This window comes from Takifugu flavidus, chromosome 1 (genome assembly GCF_003711565.1).
Source record: "Takifugu flavidus isolate HTHZ2018 chromosome 1, ASM371156v2, whole genome shotgun sequence".
NCBI lineage: Eukaryota > Metazoa > Chordata > Actinopteri > Tetraodontiformes > Tetraodontidae > Takifugu > Takifugu flavidus.
In genome coordinates this window covers 7980901-8001160 of record NC_079520.1, presented here as the reverse complement: position 1 = coordinate 8001160, position 20260 = coordinate 7980901, and positions in this window count along the sequence as shown.

Sequence of the window (20260 nt, the reverse complement as noted above, 5' to 3'; positions counted from 1 at the left end):
CACTGCCAACACACACGTGCCTACACGCGCGGACACACATGCAAATGCGTCAATAATCTTATGTTGTTGCACGTCTGTTGATATTGATACACACTGTTCATGCATGCTGGCTTCATGGCTGCTTTACATGTATCTGCACACACGCACACGCACACGCACACACTTGCACGCCTGATGGCAGCCCGAGTCATTGAATCGTCTCGTTGGCCTTCATCACTCCCCTCTTTCACCATTAGACTATCCTGCTCTTATCGCTTCGCGCTCCTTTTCTCCTTGCTCTCGCCCTCCTCTACTGTTTTTGTTCCTCTTTTGGGGGCTGTATCTCATCTTTCTCACTTTCTGCCACCACCACCACCACCACCATGACTCCAGTCCCCCCCATCACCGGGTGGGTTTCTTCTTATCTAACAACCTTGAGTTGATCTTCAGAGCGTCGTTGCAGCCGAGTGTGCGAGGTCACAGCGTCTTCAGCCTCTCCTGCTTCACTCCTCGCCACTGCACTTTCCCATCCCCCCCTCCGCTCACTGTTGCCGCTCCCCCTCCTCTTCTGCCAAGCTCATTTACTTTCCTCCCTGCTTTTTTTATCCCTGTTTTCTCTCTCCTCGTCTAAAAACTAGTGAGAAGAGGAGATGCACTGTTCATGCTAGCTTTTGCACGTGTCCTCAGTTTTTCTGTGGTGGGTGTGTTACCAGGACGCTGCCGTAATCCTGACTATATTTCAAGCAGCCAACAGCCCTGCAGTTATTTTGCTCTCTAATTAATTAGGTGTGGGATGATTCAGTCTGCTGAAATTAAGTCTGTCTCTCACTTCCACCTGCGGCTGTCTCACCTGTTCGACCTTGCTTTACCCTTCTTTCTTCCTGTCACTCTCCCTCCCAGGTCACTGTCTGGCACCTCTGTGCTACGTAATTCAGGCCTCTCTGGCCTTTGTTGTCAACAACAGCAGTAACACATGTGGTCCAGTTGAGGTCAGCATTGTTCCTGATTTTTAAGAGCGGTGGAGCATCTGGAAAGTAAAAGATTATGTTAAATTTGCCGTTCAGATACCTCTCCCTCAACCTCATGGGATCGTCTCGACGGTGTCCTTGCAAGATGTTCCTTTGCAGTGGTACAAAGATGCATTTTTGGGATATGTTCTGCTTCCTCATGAGTAGTGATTTGTTCCTGCATTGTCTCCAATGCAGCTCAAGTGGTGTGTGAAGAATCCGATGAAGGTTTGCATAAAAGCACAGCTACATCATTTGCAACACAGTCACATCTGCTGGTTTACTAAAGGGAAGGATTATGGAGCCGACTGTTAATGCATTTGGCTTCCATAAACAAATTACAAGAGCTGGGAGACTAGAATCCAGATTTTAGAGATTTTTGCTTAAACTATATTGCTTACATCACCTCAGTGCAAAAGCCCCAGACAGACAGCTGCCCATCAGTAGATTACATAGATTACATATGCAAGACTGTGTTCTTCTACATGCTACTTCATCAAATGAGGACCAGAATGGGGTAGAACGTTTTGGAGAAGTGAGGACATTTTGACGGCTCCTCATGATTTCAAAGGGTTGAGGATTCATATCTGGTTTTAAGGTTAAAGCTGGCTTTAGGTTAAGGTCAGGGTTAGGTATTAAGTAGTGATGGTTAGAGTTAAGCTAAGGATCCAGGAAATGCATTAAATCTATAAAATCCCTCACAGAGATAGAAGTAGAAGGATGTGTGTATATCCGCACACACACACACACACACACACACACACACACACACACACACCACACACACACACACACACACACACACCACACACACACACACACACAGCAGGACCATTACAGGGAGTGAAGGATGCTGAGTCTGATCATCTCATTCCCTGCAGCCTCTCTTGTTGATACTTTGCAGGTAGAAAATTAAAGTCATTTTTTGCTTCCTGTCTGTTCAGTTTTCACATCCTTTATTCTGCTGCTGACACTGAAATAGTGCACGAGCAGGATGCTGGATTCACCTCACCACTGCGCTGGCTGCTCCAGTGGCCCTGCATGCAACATTATTTAAATACAATGCAACTAAATAGCAACATTGTGTAAAAGCTATTAGATTAAAGACAGAAAGAACTTCCTGTTTGTGAGAATAATCCAAAAGAATCTGCTGGCATGGTTTGTAGGGTTCTCCAAGCGATGAATAATGTTGAATACATCTAAAAACAAAAGTTATGTATGGTTGTATGGAAATGAAATAATGATTGAAATGACTAAAAATGTCGCCCTGAAAAAAGTGGGTTTTTTAATGTTGTTTTTGGAAAGACACCAACCAATATCGAGACATGTGATGAGTCACTTTTGTTTTCTACCCATAATTCTTTAATCTAGGATTGTTTTTGCAGTTTTTCCAGACACACGATGACACATCATTCTCCTAGGTGATTTCTCCTCTTGGCTCAAGGCCCCTTTCATGCAGACCACAGAGTGGTGATGATGAGGATGAAGATACTTTGTTCTATAAAATAACGCTTAAGTGCCTCTGAGCTGTGATGTAACTGAACGGTGCATGAAAACGTGCACGTAAACTCTAATTTTTGTAGTGGAGGCCAGCTATTTGGATAGGACCAGAAGTTTGGAGAAGATCAGAGTGATTTGGAGGCTTACACACAACAACATCAGGCTCAGATTCGAAATGTTCATTTTATAGGATGACTGGCCAATCACAATGACATGCACAAAAACTGTGCACGTAATGGCTGTTACCTTATCTGCAGACAAAAGGGGAGTTTGATCGGCTTTATATGAGAGCAACAGGAAGGAAACTTGAGCAGAACCCAGCTGTCATGGGGAAAGACTTCAGAATTAAAGAAAATTAATTAAATAAAGCAAAGCTCAGAATCATTAGAAGGACTCAAGGACTACAGGAGGTGTTGGAACATTGTTTGCTCTGTGGTTCATGATCAGTACCCGTGTCATCATCCATTTCACTAATTTTCAGAGTTCTCCAGGAAATACATGATGACAGGAAGATAATTTTGAGGCAGGATTATTCATGGAAGGAAAAGTATGATTACACTCCTGCTGCACTGTCCTGCACCACAGATGTGCAGCAGATGGGCCGTGATCCCCTCTGAAAAGGTCCAACAATTGCAGGGATTCACTTGGATTCTCTTGAACATGTAGGTCACACGAGGAGAGCGAGGCCGTCTTCATCCAGCCTGATATGAAGCTGCAGGGAATCAACCACAGTGTGAGTGGGAGCAATCAGAGTAGGTGTGAGATGAGCTAGGACCGAGGACGCTGCTCGGGGTAATTCTGGGGTAAAACCCACTGGCAGCATGGGTGGAGACGCGCTTGAGGCTGAACAGGTGACAGGTGCTGCTAGATGATCCCGACAGTGGTGGAGCGATGATCGGATTAGCATGGGGAAGCACGTCGACAATAGGCAGCAACATATCATTAATCCCACGTGAGATGACAAACCAGTAACAAAGAGCAACGGCCGTGGATGGCTGGGAAATCAACTTCACCGAGTCCATCGCCTGTTTATGTTTGAGCAGTCGCAACATTTACTTATTAAAGCTAAGACAAGTGTTTCTGGACGCGCTCGCTGCCGTCTGGTGCATTTAATTATGAAGAAATCCAGTTTCCACATTAGTCAAGTACTCGGCCTAATAAATTCCTGTTGATGGAAACAGGAAATGAGAAAAATGTTTCTGTTTGTTTGTTTTTCATCAGCCGCAGTTTCCGTGCACAGCAGCGTTTTGTTGTTCGGAGCAATTTAGCATTCTGCTCTGCAGTGTAGATGGTTCTCCAGATATGATTTCCTACCAGAGCATATAGCTGATATGACCCGCAGGGTTTCAGAATGCTAATAATTGGGAACAAGAGGAGGAAGCTGCAGTTTCCTTATTAGATACAAGGTGACATTTGTTGCCAGCATAGCAACAGAAAAGTCTTTTATCACCTCTGCAGATAAAACACAATCGTGCAGAAGAGCCGCACTACAACACCGTCCTCATTTAAATAGGATTCATTACAAACTCTTACCCTTATCTGCCAGCTGGAGTGTGTTATTTATTTCCGGGTGCAAGACACAAAACTGACCCTTTCATTGTAGAAGTGGCGTGGACACAAATCGGGGCAAAGAGCGAAGCAGGCGGCAAAACCAGGCAGAGCAGAAACAAATAAGAGCCGAGGACAGCAGAGCCCCCCCACCAGCGCGTCTTTAGTGAAAATGTTTCCGAACAACAGAGTCTTTACAGACGTCAGAGGTTAAACCCTGCCGTCCTGTCCTGCAGAGGTCAAACTCATATTCCCCTTCCCCTTTGATGTCCCCCCTCCCTTTTCCCCTCCTATTTCCTCTGTTAATGGTAAAATTTTGATCCCCCCCCCCCTCACTGCCTTCCTCACTCTCTTCTTCTGTTTGGTTCCATTCTATCTTTCCGTCAGCAGTTTTTGTTTACTGACCCCCCCCCCCCCCCCCTTCCCCCCCTCCCTCCCTTAAGAGGGTTTGAGTGAAACAATATATCTATAAAACCCATCAATCTAGACTCCAGTGTGTGCTGGGATTTGTTTGGAAGGTCTCATTCTTCCGTGTTTGTCTCTGGGCGTTGAATACAGCTCAAGGGAACCTTCAGGGAATTTGCCGAAAGCACAAATCAGTGTTGGCTTTTAAAATCCAATCGCTTTTGTCTGGCCAACAACAAATCCACTCGTCCGTTTGTCTTGAAAGAAGCGGAATGATGCGTTTTCAAATTGGACTCACACCTCCTGTCTCCTTTTAACATTTGTGAGGCTTTTAGGTGTGTATCCTCTCCTCTTGCTCCACACACACACACACACACACACACACACACACACACACACACACAACACACACACACACACACACACACACACACACACACACACGGCTTATGGAGTCCACTTTAAGCTCCCTCTGTGCAGACAGCAGAGCAGGTGTGACAAGGCCAGCGGAGACAAGGCCATGTCCATCAAACAGATTTGTGTCAGCAGCAAAGTGTGTTAGCGAGGGACTTCATTGCGGATTGTGCGCGTCAGTCTGGGGGTGTTTTATTTTTACTGAAGGCTCACTTTTTAGTTTTTTTTTACCTCTGACTTTATGACTGTGAAGGTCGCTCTTCAAAGGACGGACTACTGCTTCTGTTGCCAGTAAATCCCTAACCTTCCATCTGCGTGCCACTACGTGTGCATGTGGCTTTCTGCAGCAGCACATGTGCACGTGTATTTTGGACGAGTATGAAGACGGCAGTTATTTAGCTTTTTCATCGGGTGGAGCTTCGTTGTTGCTCCTTCTCCTCAGGCTCGTGCTGGTTTGCCTGTCTGTGGCTGGAGAAACACTTAAAGCAAATAGTGTCTGCAGGGAAGCTTTGTCTTTTCAATAGTCGAGCTGCTCAGGAGAGCCATCTCTCACCAGGGTTTCATCTCCAGCCCTGCAAAATTTAAACCTAAAGTTCCAAACTTCTCGTTCAGTGAAAATGCTTGTGCTATATTTCAGCTCTGAAGGTCCGCTCAGGGTGATGAACACGTACACACTCTTACAGATGGATCAAAATGATAACCCTTTCTGTCACAGGCTACATTTCTGTAGCTGAGCTTTTGCTGTAAACCACATGACGGCAATAAATTCTAAACTGAGAAGTGCCTTTAAAATGATCAGTGCAGCTTTACGCTTCGAAATATCCATCGAACATCACACTTGTGCGAAAACTGGTGTCTGATTACATTAAAACTCTTAATGGCCTCAATCTGACTGGATGGGCTGGTTCAGTAATGCTAATGTAACTAGCCCTGTCAGTGTCAACAATAACAGCAATCAAATGTGGAAATGGTGCATTCATGGACGTCCATCTCAACTTAACCCGGCACCTGGAAGCTGTTTGCCAACCACCATAAAAAGCAGATGAAAAAAAACAAAAGGAAACTGTTGCTAAACAACCAAATAAACACATTCCTCTTCCGTTGCTTATACACTTAAAAAAAAAAGAAGATGCGGTTCAGCCAGACTCAGACTTGGTTAAGGCTGTAATGAGCCGGCGTTGTAAATATTCACTGACAATCAACAGTTAATGCAGCAATTTGAAACAGCTGTGTGTTGCAGTGATAAACCCTCGTGAAAAGTCACACATCAGTTGCTTCAGACCTCAAATCGCCTCTTCACCAGTTAAACTGGGGCCAAAGGACAAAGTCTGTTTAACTTTGCACCGCTGTGGCTGCAGGTTCAATGGGTTTCAAACTTAGAATCCACAGCAAAGAGAAGTCGAGTTTTGAAAGTGTGTCTGCGGAGTCTGATAACAAATTCTTTTACTTCCTTATTTCTGTCGATGGACATTTTTACAGTTTTTTCTTTGTTATCCCGACAAACCTTTGTTGCCTTTTGGGACGAATCGAGATTAAAAGATAAAGAAAAAAAAAAGAGACACACAAAGTTGGAGAGTTTTGCTCTCTTTTGGTCACTAAGAAGAGGTCAATGCTGTTTTGGTGACTCAGCTCATAAAATAGGAGGAATCACTGACCACAGGTCAGGGTAGCTGCTCCAGGTCAGAGTTGAGCCTTTAGGAGAGAAAAGGTGAAGATGAAGGATGACTGAATGGAAATCCACCCTGTCCTCCTGTCTGTCCGTCCATCTGTCCGTCCGTCTGTCCCTGTGGTTGAACCGTTGTGCTTGTCTTTTGGCACGTCACCACTGTGACCACTGTGAGCTGGACCTCAGGAGTTGTGCTTTTCTACTGGTTTTTTTATACCATTTTTACTGCAGCTGACAGGAAACGCTCCACTTTTGTTTTTGTAAGTAAAAGCCGACCGACAGAGAGAGCGAATGAGCGAGCGGGAGGAGGACAAATTAATTAAACTCAGATTTGGCGGCGCTTTATGGGCGCCCCTCTGCATGTAGGTGTGTCAAAGAGGGCCAAAGCGTTAATGTGAGCTGGATACTGGGCCCAGGCATCGGTCCAGAATAACGATGAGTCCAACATGCAGACCAAACTTTGCTGCCAGCACATGACATAGTTGGAGGTCTACTTAATCTCTGACAATTTATTTATTCAGAAGTATCTGAGGATTAAAGAATATTATGTGTTGTCATCAACCTTGGCTGTGAATCCAGAGATACAAGGTGATTGATGCTTTACTGAGCTTTATTTAACAGATCAGACTGTGGATTAGAAGATTTTCTGTGGATTGTACGTGCTTGTTGTTGTAAGACGGAACCAGACCAAACCAGTCAAGACAGCAAACACGTTGGATGGAGCCCCGCAGTCTTTGTACATGTTTTTGTGGTTATTTTTTTGTTATTCTCTGTGTGACCTGTGCAGGGAGATTAGTCTTTACATATCTAAAGGGAAGTGTTTTTATGCGTGCATCTGTGTCCTTGTATTTGTTGCATATTGAATACCAAAAATCATCATTTTACCATCAAAGTGAGGACATTTTTTTCCATTTTGACTGTTCACACAAAGGACTGTTTGATGGTTGAGACGTGGTTTTAAGGGTGTGGTTAGAATTGGGTTTAGGTTCGGGTCAGGGTCGGGGTGAGGGTTTTAGTTGGGATTAGGATGGGAAGCTGGTGATGCATTCTGTGTCTGAAAGTCTCCACAAAGGTAGAAAAATGAGGATGTGTGTGTTTGCGCCTCACTCTGTGTTTTGACATGATAGTAATTATTATTCTGCAGGAGTCACACTGGGGCCACGTTTTTGCACGCTTGGTGTATATTTATATGTCTGCATTTTATGAGTTTGTGTTTTCTTTTCATATGTGAATGCACGTGTATGTGTGTATGCATGTGCATGTCTGTGCGTGTGCATGTGTGTTCCCAGAACAGGGTCTTTTAGTGCCTTGAGGATTAGTGATCAGCTCTGAGACAGAACACTGGACTCATTTATAGTGAACAAGGGCTGCAGGTGAGGTGTGAGTTCACATACTAAGACCTGCTGATCCCAACGCAGCGCTGCAAACACACGCGTTACACACACATTACACACTGCCTGTCTCTCAACAAAGAAACAAGATTTCTTATTAGAAGCGTTTTCCTCCCTTGTTTTATTTTACAGGCTATTTTCTTTCTCAGCTTGCTGTCGCAGCTGCAGCCACGGGGCTTGAGAGGCACAGATCTGCTCTGGCTTCGTCCCTCAAAACACCGGCCGGGTTTTCTCCCAGTCTGAGAAGCCAGAAGATTATCAGATCAATGTCGCAGCTTTTCTCTGCTGGAGTGCAGATCTTATCAGCATGTCCTTTCACGGCGACAGACTGAAGGCTGGTTGGACTCTGCAAAGGTTGACGGACAGGCGGTTACGAAACCACAAAGCTATTTTACACGTCCTCCCCTTGGCAGTTGTCATAGCAACATAGAAGAAGAGCAGCAACCGCCACCCTCGGACCCTGGCTGGCCATCATGGGTGTGTGTGTCAGAGGGTCCGGTCCCCCCGTAGCTGATAAAACGGATCAAATCTCAATCTGCGTTATTCATTTAATCAATGTTTCATGCGCGTGATTATTACGACTCTACTTACTTTTTCATACTTTAATCTCCAAAAATGTAAATGAATATCATTCTTTGCGAACGCTCGGAGCTGCCACAAAAGTGGAGCCTCGTTTGAAAACATCTGAAGCCAGGCAGGGCTGGGGATATTTTCAAGGATTTTTAAGGGTCTCCCTTCTGCTTGCTTGTAGGACTGGGCAGGATTACTGAAGTCTAAACATGCTCTCGCCATGGGGAGTTTTCTCTTGGCTCCTCAAAGGTCACTCTTTGTGAACAGATTGGAGGGAAACGTGCACTTTATCAGCAGGCAGTAGACTGAGTCAGTGGACGTGCAGCTTTGATGATCTCATAAAAACCAAGAGCGAAATCTGGTGAACATTACTTAGATGTATTAGCTTTAATTAATCTCTTTGGTTCACATCATAGATTTGGCAAATACACCTTTAACCCGCAGCGACCTGCAGATAAAAAAGGTGATGATAACATCTTTGCAGTTTGTCCCATAAATTTAATAATTTGATGATTTGGTGCAGGGAATTGTTTAAAAGTCAGTCCCTCCCCCCCGATAATAAAATCTTTCTTCACACTCTGCTTCACTCAACAGCAGATTCATTATATTTTGTTTCCAAAATCGACATGTGACCAAGCGGCACCTTCACAGAGACATCTCCAGGGAATCTTTCCATATTTGCTGTTTGGGGCAGGCCTCCTCGCTGTTAACACATGGGCAGGCCGAGCGTGCAGCAGCAGCTTGACAGAGTCCTTGTCTGTGCACACGTCCTCATTTGCGTATATGTGCGGACACGTGAACACGTGTGTGTATTTTATGGATGTTTCTGGTTTAACTCTGCCTTTCATTTAGCGTTTGTTTTTCTCTTATTGTACCAGCACATAACTGAACACATGTGTTAAATTCTAAAGGGCAGAAGCTCAGGCTCAGCACACCCCCAGCCTCTAAAATATCCAGCTACACACATCAGGTGGTTGCATTAAAACTGAAACTGCACCTGGTTATTATTATTACTCTGGTATTAAGAGGGCGTATTTTGTAAATAGAAATGACTTTTATTTTGCATGACCAGGTCAGATGTTGAACCATAAGAGATCACGTGAGATCAAGTCCTGCTGTGCAACAAGGTGAAATGACAACAAGGGCCTTTGGAACAGGAACCATCTGAGCCGTTCCCGACGTCCAGTCTCCTGATTTTCTTTGACATTTTTGTCACGAGGACAAGGATTTTATTCTTTTTGACATGCTATTGTGTTTCTTCACTTCCGTTTCAAAACATTGCTGAAGTATCTGCATCTGGTACAGAAGCGCGACTGTTTGGAACTTTAGGGGGAACAATCCTACAGTAGAATCCAACACGAATTCTCAGATCGTCCAACTTGATTAAAAACACCAAAGCAAAGAGCTTGTGTGGCCGAGGACGAGGACGAGACAGCAAATCAGCAGAATGATGGTGTCGGGTTATAATGGATGCATGTGCTTCTCTGGGATGTCATGAGGCCCATCTGCACTCAATGTGAAGCATGAATGAAACAGTCGATGCTAATTGTAAGCAGGCCAAGCCCGACCAGCCACACCGTTCTTTTTTATTTGTTTGGTGGCTAAAATGCCACCAAACCGTATCTCATTGCAGAGATATTGTAGCAACACGGAGAACATTTTACATTAAAGATGATTGAAAATTGAAAAATAATGGAGAGGGGTTAATCTGGAGGTGACATTTTGCTGTAGATCTCCTCTGATTTTCTTCCTAATCTCTTAATCTATTTTAACCTTTTCCTTCCCCTTTTTCCATCCCCGACTTGACGAGTCTCAAATCCTCTTCCAAGGTTGCAAACAGAGGAATTGGGATGGGAGGATGAAAGAGAGATGTTCTATTTCTTTTGGATCCAACACACTCACACGCAGAGACACGCACGTGCACGCTCAGAAATGAAGCCAGAAGTCATGAACAAAGCATCAGATGTGATTACTGCTGGATGAAGATAATCCCATTCATTTGTGCATACATGCTCCCACGTATACGCCTGTTTTTAAGTGCTCGTGCTGGTCCAAATCCTGCAGAAGATACGGCACTAATCCCTCAGAAGAATTTTTCTGACCTTTCTTTCCTCTCTTCAAGCTCCACAACCTTCCGAACTCTCTGTCATGCTCCTGCTCTCCGCTAAACCTTTTTCCGTGCCCTCCTCCCTGTTCTTGGTCGTCCTCCTGTAGATCGCTCTAATCCACTTCCCTGTCAATGACTTGCCAGCATCAAGTGAACAAACCTGAATGATTGCTGCTGGCTGCAGAAATCCCCTCTCAGTCACATTCAGTGGTTTGAAACTGCACATTACCTTATTCAGAGCGGAGCAGAGCAACAGGAGCCGTCAGAGGAGACTCAACTCTCATCAATATCTTTTACCTTCTTTAGCAGCCAGATGTCTGAATTTTGAATTGTTTTTGACCTTTGCGACCTTCAACATTCCTTTTGTTCAGCCTTTTTCATGCTCATCTATCCTTTCTGATGTCTGCTCCCACAAATACGCCTTGATTTTCCCTGAATGATATTCGATAGCAGCGTTATTACTGTTCACTTCCGTGTTTGAAGCGGTTTGAGCGCCTCGGATTTGCTGGTTGTCATTTGATAAAGAATTTATTCCTGCCTTCAGCTGTGAAATGGATCCTGATAGTTATTTATCAAGAAAAAATGTGCGTCGGCCTGCAAATAGCAAGAGCCATTTGAAATGGATGATTTGGTTTAATGTGATTTGCAGTAAAGCTTCCACAGCTCGTTAACGTCTACTGTATGTTTGCGTTATGCCTCGGTTTGGTACCCGCAGCCATGCAGGAACTGCGCAGCATGAATGGCTGTGTGTGGATTGCACCAATCACCACACTACGATGCTCAAACACTCCTCACTTCAGCGCAGCTGCTCAAAGATTACAGAATGTGCCCAGCACCAAAACACACACACAAACGAGCCCCCAGCCAACACACACATACACACACCTACCGCCCACTGACATTTGGCACACACTAACTTCACACTCTGCCTACAAATACTGTCGGAGGAGCGGAGCCTTTTTTCCTGCAGCTTGCAGGAAAGAACTAAGGAGAGCGAGTTAGTACCGATCAAAGGCTGAAGGAAGAGGCCACACACAAAGACACACAAATGCAAATTTAGTCACAATTGTTCGCTCTCTCGTCTTCTTTAGATGTAATGTTTTTATTCCTGCTGTCAGACTTCCTACAAAACTACTGTCACACTGAGAAATTAGGTTGACTGGGAGAGGCTGTGGGGCAAATGGATGAAACTAGGAGCGCACTTTGTGTGTTGAAAGCTCTCCAAAATCCTTCCTAAGGTTTGCCACCCATCCTGATATGCAATAATTACAGACAGCTCGAGGCACCACGATGAGAAAACAGTCGAGTATAAAAACTAGGACATCTGTCCAATGGCATCAGTGACAGGTTTCCTCTGTCAGTCACACTGTGCTCCTGTTGAAATGGCACTAAATGGGCGCTGTTTTGGGCTGTTGCTTATATAAATGCTGCAGTCGCCATCAGTTGCACACGCACCTCTGCTGGATAAAGCCTCAGTATCATCAACAGAAGAATTCCAACATCCTGGAAACAATTCCTTCATTTTCCTTTGATCAGAAGTCTCCATTTGGTGTGTTTGGGTGCCAACATGTGTGAGCCTCGAGCTCTGTCTCCACCTTGTTTGAACGTTATTTGGTATTTGTTTTTAAGATGGGCGTGTGTTTGTGCTGGAGTCCATCCCAGCGATCACTGGGCTGGAACTACGACCTGCTGGAACTACAACACACCACTACTCTACCGAATGGTAACCACTATTCAGTTACACTCTCATCCTTCAGTTACCTTCTATTAACTGCTGCTTGAGCCTAATCAGGGTCAGGGGAGGTGCTGGAGACCAGAAGTCCCTGGGTGAGAGGCAGGAATACACCCTGCAGGAAACACAGAATGCACCGTTAGGGGTGATTCAGGGTCTCCAGTCTGTATGCTGTGGGAGTGTGGGATGAAATCAGAGCGTCTTGGGAAAACAGGCACAGAAAAGCCCAAAATGATTTGATATTGACGAGTTCAGTTTTTCCTAGTACGTGGTGGAAATCCACTGTCTATCCAAGCAATTTAGTGCATCGGATTGCAGCCAGTCTGGTAGTTTCTGATTTATTTGTCTGAAACTCTCAATGGACAGTAAATCTCAGCAGACAAAATCTGTGGATCATTAAACTCTACCCTTAATATTCATCTTCGGGAGACCGCGAACGCATCGGGGGGGCTGTGGCTCCCCACCAAGTATTTATCAAGAGTCTTCGCTCCGGTCACATTCATAAAGAAATGCAGCAAAACCCCAGAATTAAACCATTCGTTGATGTTTTGATACTCTGGCCATTTCTCAGAACAGTAGAAAAACGTGGTTTCACTTATCGTCATGATCATCAACACTTTGGAAATGCATCTCCTTTCCCTTTTTTATTTATTTATTTTTTGGGTGCAACAATTAAAAGCATGACAGCTAAAGAGCCGATCAGCTACATGTGTGCTAAGTAAACGCCATCAGAAAACCAGCTGCACTTCTAATTGCAACCTCTTTGTAATTTATGGTGTTTCATTCCACCAGTGGGATTCTTTTGGGAGTTGTTATTTATATGTGCAGAGCACATTCTATGTCAGGTACTGTCGTTTTGTTCGATTTAGCTTCTGGTTTTGTCCTCGTCTCCCCAAAGGGAAGGTTGTCTTGTTACTGTCTTGGATATTTAAGAGCGTGTTTAAGCGTGTTAATGAGGCAGCCTTCCTGTGTTGTTGGCTCCGCCGATAAGCTAAGCTATAGGTTAACTGCTTTTACTGTGGTTTTACCATAGTGTTTAGTTTTGTGTGTCTGCCCAAGTGTTTGTGTGTATGTGTGCGCACATTTGTATGTCTGGAGCCAAGGAGAGCCTCCCCGAGGCGTCAGACTCCTCATTAACCTCCTCTTCATCTTTCCATTCCTCTCTTTCCTCCTGCTGAATCCAACATTCCTCTGTCACTCCACCCCTCCATCTGCTAACATTCACATCAAAAATATCCTCGACAGCGACTTACTGACTTCGCGGAAGCCTTCTGTGCTTCACGAGATGAATTTTTATCTTTTCCTTTCTCGACCTAATTACCTTAACTGGACAATTGGAGGCGGTAGCCGCAGGCTCCTGTGCAGCCTCTAAGGTGCAACCTTGATCTGATGACACGAGAATGTATTCAATTTAAAATTATTGTCTTTCACACATGCAGACAGTTCCACATTTAGAAAAAAAAATCCATTAATTGCGCCTATATGACCAAACTTATAAGGATATAAACAAGATAATTCTGCAGCGGAGCTCTGGCTACGTTATGAGAGAACATCATCCCCCGAGGCAGGTAAACATCTAGGGATCTGGCCAGGACTCAATTCTACACGTGAACCTCATTTTGCATGGATGGATCTAGTTTGGCCCCTTGAAATTAGACGTGAGAGATGGCAGGTTCCAAACGCCTCTTTCTGTGTGCAAAACTCAGCGAAGGTGACTGTCCTTTCTGGTTTACTGTACCATAAAAGTGCAACACCTGGTCAGCCAAATAGGGTCAAGAATGTTTTCAATAGAGCAGAAGTGTAAAAAAGCAAATGCATGCTGTGAGAAATAAGCTGCTCAGTTGCCTCCAGCGAGACGTGCGATAAATCAGATCAGTGATTTTACACGAATTACTGCAGCTAGTGAACGAGTCTCCATTGTGGGAATCACTAGCGCTTTTTTCCTCAACATGAAAGATGTTCGCATGAAATATTTCAGGGGGAGTTTGAATAAACAAGAAGGAGGAACAGAATTTTGACCCGGTTTCACTTCATCACTTGTCCTCCTCGGAACCCCCCCTCCAGTGAGCAGGAGCGGCGGGAGTGGCGTCGCCGGTGTGGAGCCAACTGAAGCTTGCTGCCTCTTTATTGCCATAACTCTGTCCTTCTGTCGCTCGCATGCTTCATTTGTCATCTTGTCCTCTCTCTTTCTGCCCATTTCACCCCGAATCTCTCCCTTCCTGTAACTGTCAGAGGGGAATGACGACCATCTGCAGCAGCCCTGCCCACTGACATCTGGACACTTAACAGGGTAAAGAGTGGAGTCAAGACTAAGAAGAGCCAAGCCGCTGAGAATGGAGGCAGAAACACATCACCAATGAGAAAATACACGACTCTCCTCAGCACAGGGAATAAAGTGACACTGAGCGGCCTTAATGAGGCCTCTGCTGACCTCAGGATCTCCCTCTCAGACCTCCTACATCTGACAAAGGTCTCGCAGCATCAGTGTATGAAAAATATTGAATGTCAGATTGTATTCTGCACACAGGTGCACGCCTGAATAAAGGTTATTCTATGTAATAACGGTTATCATCTTAATCACATTACTGCGTGTTTTCAGGACACTCCTGTTTTCATTTGCCACAGCTGCTCTGCTGGCAGCCTGAAGAGTGGGAAGTGTCCATTGTTGTGGACAAACACATGCATTTTATTACCTTAATGTGAAAGAGCTGTTATTTGATGGTTGATTAGTCCCAGCCTTCACACACAGGCTCAAATGCATCATTGTGTAATAAAACACGACTGCATTGATAATCAGAAGCCCCCACTGTCTTTACTAACCCGGGTACTGTACGGATGTCAAGATGTCCAACGAGAGGACATTTGTGACAATGAGATCAACTCAAAGCCACCAGCAGGGATCAACTGGTCACCGCCTTCATAAGCTGTATACTGACCTACTGACCTCCGACCCCGCTGACCCACCCAACCCGACTCTACCAGCAGCTTATTTTAATTAATATAATGTATTTCTGTGTGTATTTCTGTATGTTCTATCTATTCTCTTCTCTACCTGTCCTCCCCCCTCTCCTCTCTCTCTACCCAGCCCCCCCATCAGCAGGAAGGTTCCCCTACATAAGCCTGGTCCTGCTCAAGGTTTCTTCCTGTTAAAGGGGAGTTTTTCCTTGCCACTGTTGCTTGTTTGGGGTCAGGCCCTGGGATTCTGGAAAGCGCCTAGAAACAATTTTGATTGTAACAGACGCTATATAAATAAATAAAGATTGATTGATTGATTGATTGATTGATTGATTGATTGATTGATTGATTGATTGATTGATTGATTGATTGATTGATTGATTGGTTGATTGGTTGATTGACTGGCTGCTCCTTCACTTTAAAACTGAATGAGTAGGTCTCATCTGCTCAGCTGGACATTGAGGTTCGACTCAATTCTTCCCCCAAATCTTGTCAAGATTTTCAGTAAATCAAGGAAATCCAAGGTGTACCAGGTCTGCCCGTAAACCTTCATCTGACTGAGGTTTAAGTGTTGACGCTGTATCTCCAGAACCATTTCCCTGAAGTGTTCTCATTGGGTTCCAGTCATTACCTCACTGGAAAATAAATCTCCCCAGTCCTCTTTAACCAGATTATCTTCCAGGATCCTTCCATGTTTTGCTTCTTTCGGATTTCTTTTCCAGGCTTGCCACCATCTTGATTCTTGTCCTAGTCTCAAGGCCTCAAAGCGAAAATCTGGTCTTATCTTCTACAAGTATTTTGATGAATTCTGGTACACCTTTGCTTGCCTGAGTCCCTCCCCAGGAGCATTTGGCTAATGACGGTGAAGGTCTCCAACCTGTGACACAGTGTCACTTCACGGCCTGATTATCTGTCCAATCACATTTTTATGCTATAATCGACATTATGTTCTCTAAACGCTAATGAAACGACAAAGGTTACTGGGAGTCAGGAGCATCCCAGCAAGTGCAACACAGACCTTTGTAAATGAAAAGTTAATTTATGGGAGACACACTAGATTTGCTATGGGCGTCAATCACACTAAAAGAGGAGTGACTCACTCTGCTGACCTCTCCCAGTTGTAGTGCCCAGCAGAATGATACATGTCCAAAATATTGCCTGAACTAATTAGAAACTCAAGCCCTTGAAGTGTATGAAGGATAGCGTTTGCGTCAGAGTGATTTTAATCAGCTGCCTTCATCTGGCTGACACTTAGACCTCATTCAGACGACATGCTCTTGTAGGAAATGATATCGTGCTTTTTACCAGGACAGTGTGAAGAACACCATCCAAACTCCACAGTTGGAGGACCGTGTGGTGTTTTTAATTTAGGCTGCTTCAGCGCTGCATATTGGTTGAGAAAAATGAGTCCCTAACGCATTTCCGCAGTAGGAAATAAATTATGCAGCAGAAAATAAACAATATTGTTGTTTGAGGAAGGATGCTGTCAGGCTGAATATGCAGCCTAGATTACGAGCTGAAGTTTCACTGCCTGCATTACATCTGTATTTGGCTTTGTTAGCATACAACAATCTGTTTCTAAGCTAAACATGCTTTCAAGTCTGATTATGTTGACTATGCCACAGTCAAAACACATAGAGCCTCTTTGATACAAGACATATAAAAGTTTAGACTCAGTTTAAAGTGTAATCTCAGTTTAAAAAAAAATAAAAAAAATAAAACGGCTGATGTGGAAAATGAACATGAATTACAACCACAAGCTGAGTGGGAGAGACCAAAACACAGAACAGATTCATCTCATTACTCAGCGTGGCATCTTGTTTGTCTCTTTACAAGTTCAAGGTAAATACTAGTGCGACTGCAATAAACCACACCAGGTTGAACTTCGCTAACAGGTATTAGCTGCATTTGTGTAACATGTGAAATTTGTTAATGCATTCCGAGGACATTCGGCCGTTTCACAAGAGGCTTTTAAATTGTTTTGTCAAGGCTTTACACAGTTTTCCACTGAGATGATTACATATTCTTCCCGTATGACCTTCAGGGCAGGCAGTGTGTCCCATCATGCGCCTCTGTGCATGTGTGTGACAGTTGGCCGGGATGTGAGCTGATTTCCATGTCTGCGTGTGAAAATGGGGAAAGGGGGAAAAATGGTGGCGACAAAAGCAGAAACATCCTCGTGGTGCGACACTGTGAGAAGACGGCTTGGACGCGTCTCCTCAGCCTCCCGTCATAACATGCACAGAGCGCCTGATTGATCTCATATTTGTGCATTATAGTCACATTTGTCTCTCGTATAATAGAGTAGAATGGGACAGCCGGAGACACTGCTCGTGCATTACAGCTGGGTCTCCGGTCTGCTCCCACGGCTGCTACGTCTGACGGTCGTAGGGAGTAAGATAAATTACAGTTATTACTGCAAGTTGGGAAATGTCATTTCTTCCCTTATAGACCCCTTAAAGACTTAAAGTGTGTTGAAAGGCAGAATTGATATATTGAACAAGCTATGACCTCTGAATTGAAAATGTCCTAAATCCAAGGCCAAAATGAAACTTCATATGTATAAATATGCAGAGTCTATTTTAATTAATGCAACATCTCACACACGAAGGTCCTCTTCGTGCTAAAAATTGCACAGGAATTGAAGATTAGACGGAGGAATCGCCTTAATCTAAGTGTGTAAATACATTTCCATTGTGTGCATTGGAGCAGACAACAAAACAAATGTTATTATTACAGTAATACTATTCTTGCTTGTCATGACAGAGCCAATTAAAGTAAAACAGAAGTTCCATTTTTTTTACCCTCTCTAATTTTCTTTTTTTTCCCCGCTGTCTTGAATGTCAACTTTGGAGTCAAATTAGTTCAAAGAATTTTGCATTTCAAACTGAGCTTCAGGCTGGTACCACTGCGTGAAACAAGTCCTGGGGGAATCGTGGGAGCTGAGGAAACTTCCAAAAAGCCTCGAGTGTTTGACTTAGTTAGCACAACAGCTTACTCACACCTCCACGTGAATGGACTTTATGGACCTGAACGCTGAAGTGCCCCGACTGCAGTAATTGGCTCTCTAACAAGTCACAAGTCACAAAAAAAACAAGATTATTGGAAACATGTACTTCAGTCGGCACTTGTTTGGTTCCCCAGCGTGTTCTGAGGAGAGCCGTGGAAATTTGTCGTGTCACTCAGGGATCCTGGTGCAATAAATCCTGCTGTGCTCGTCAGCGAGGGGCAACAGCAGAAAAAAGAAGTCGGGAGTGTGAGGAATTTGGGCCCTCATAAGAAGAAAAACTTGGACCGGGTCTGAGTTCCTTTAATTGCAGGGTGGAGCAAAATTAAAACCATTGGTCATTTTTATGTTAGCAATGAGACCCGTTAATTAGGTTGCAGTGGCCTTTGAACACACGACAGCGCTAACGCAGTTTAGACAGGCTAGCAGTTCTGTCTTCACTTCAGAAGATCAAATGTAGATTGTAATTGTGTGATTTTAGCTTATTATAATGGCTCCAAACAAAAGATTAATTATTAGATTCCTCTAGGCTTACATATGGAATAAATCAACTAGCTTTATGCTAATCAGCTAAATTAGTTGGAAAAAAGAATCCACTACTAATATTCTTCTCTCCTGTCATCATACACACAACATTCAACCAATTAAAGAAATATTCTGTGCATATGTTCGCATATATAACATGTATAATACAAATATATGTAAAACTGTTCCCAATCAGTTTAAAGAGAAAAGGAGGGAACAGGACCCCCATGGGGGGAGACAAAACAGCAGAAAATCAACAAGAAAGCCCCACCTGAGCTTTTCTCATTGATATTTTCTGTGTGTTGGCGCTTCATGCTGGTTTAAAGCCCCCGTTAAGAGACGCATATCTAAAGGGCTGCAGGCCACCAGACGTGCTGCCTCCAGGGTCACCACGCAGCAGCCGCCCTCCCACCCACACACGCTTCTCTTGACCAGTCTTAACTGACTTCCTGCATCCCTGTCGACCCCCTCTGACCTCCCAGTCTCTTTTCATCAGCTCTCTCCTCCCTCTCCTCTAACCAGACCCCATTTGTGACTTCATCCCTATCCACAGTTTCAGACTGCTGGTCGTACCCATGTTTTAACGATCCTTTTTTATCCTTAAACCATGCTGACTGCCGGAGTCTCAGGTATAATTTATATCCTTTCAGGGGCAACCTTTTTTTAAAATCCAGAACAGCCCTGTTGTGTTTATCTTACCTCCAGCATTCTCCTTGGGGAATCCATCAGCTCTTTTATTTATATTTGACATCTTAGTGCCATCTGGTTGTCAGATCTTATATTTTTTTGATGTTTTAACAAAAGAGAAGCCTGTTTCTAACCTGGGGGCACCATGTTGCAGCACTAATGCTGCGTAGTGTTTTCCTCATCTTAAAGAGTCCCGGACCCATCGACAGATCACAGACCTTCACCATCATCTCCCTGGTGCCTTCTCTGTGCTGCCTGTCCCAGACGTTTAAATCCTTCACGGAAACTAAACTGACTTCCGTCTGTATCCCTTGAAAGACCCACCTCTCCTTCAAGCCTATGAAACTATTAATTGCTTTCATTTCCTTTTGGGATGTTGAAATGACTTCCTCTGCAGAAGTTGGGCTATGAAACGTTCTTTCCTAATACTAAACCATCCAGCCAGTCACCATATAAGCATACAATGATGCACACTTCATTGCTTTAGTCCCTCAGTAACGGGTAATAACATTACATTTCCTCTCTCTAGGCTTCTATTTTCCTTTGATGTAATATATTAGAATTGATGTAAAGCCTATTTAGGTCACACCTCCCTGGTGAATACACCCCTCATATTCATTTTCCTCTGCAGTTGGCAGTGCAAGCAAACATTTAAATTTCACATCATGCAGTCTTTTAGATTTAATTCTGTTCTACTCCACATGGATCGGTAAATTGCCTTGTGATTCAGCAATTTTCTATCTAAGCGGGTGAGTAAAGAAGAAAGA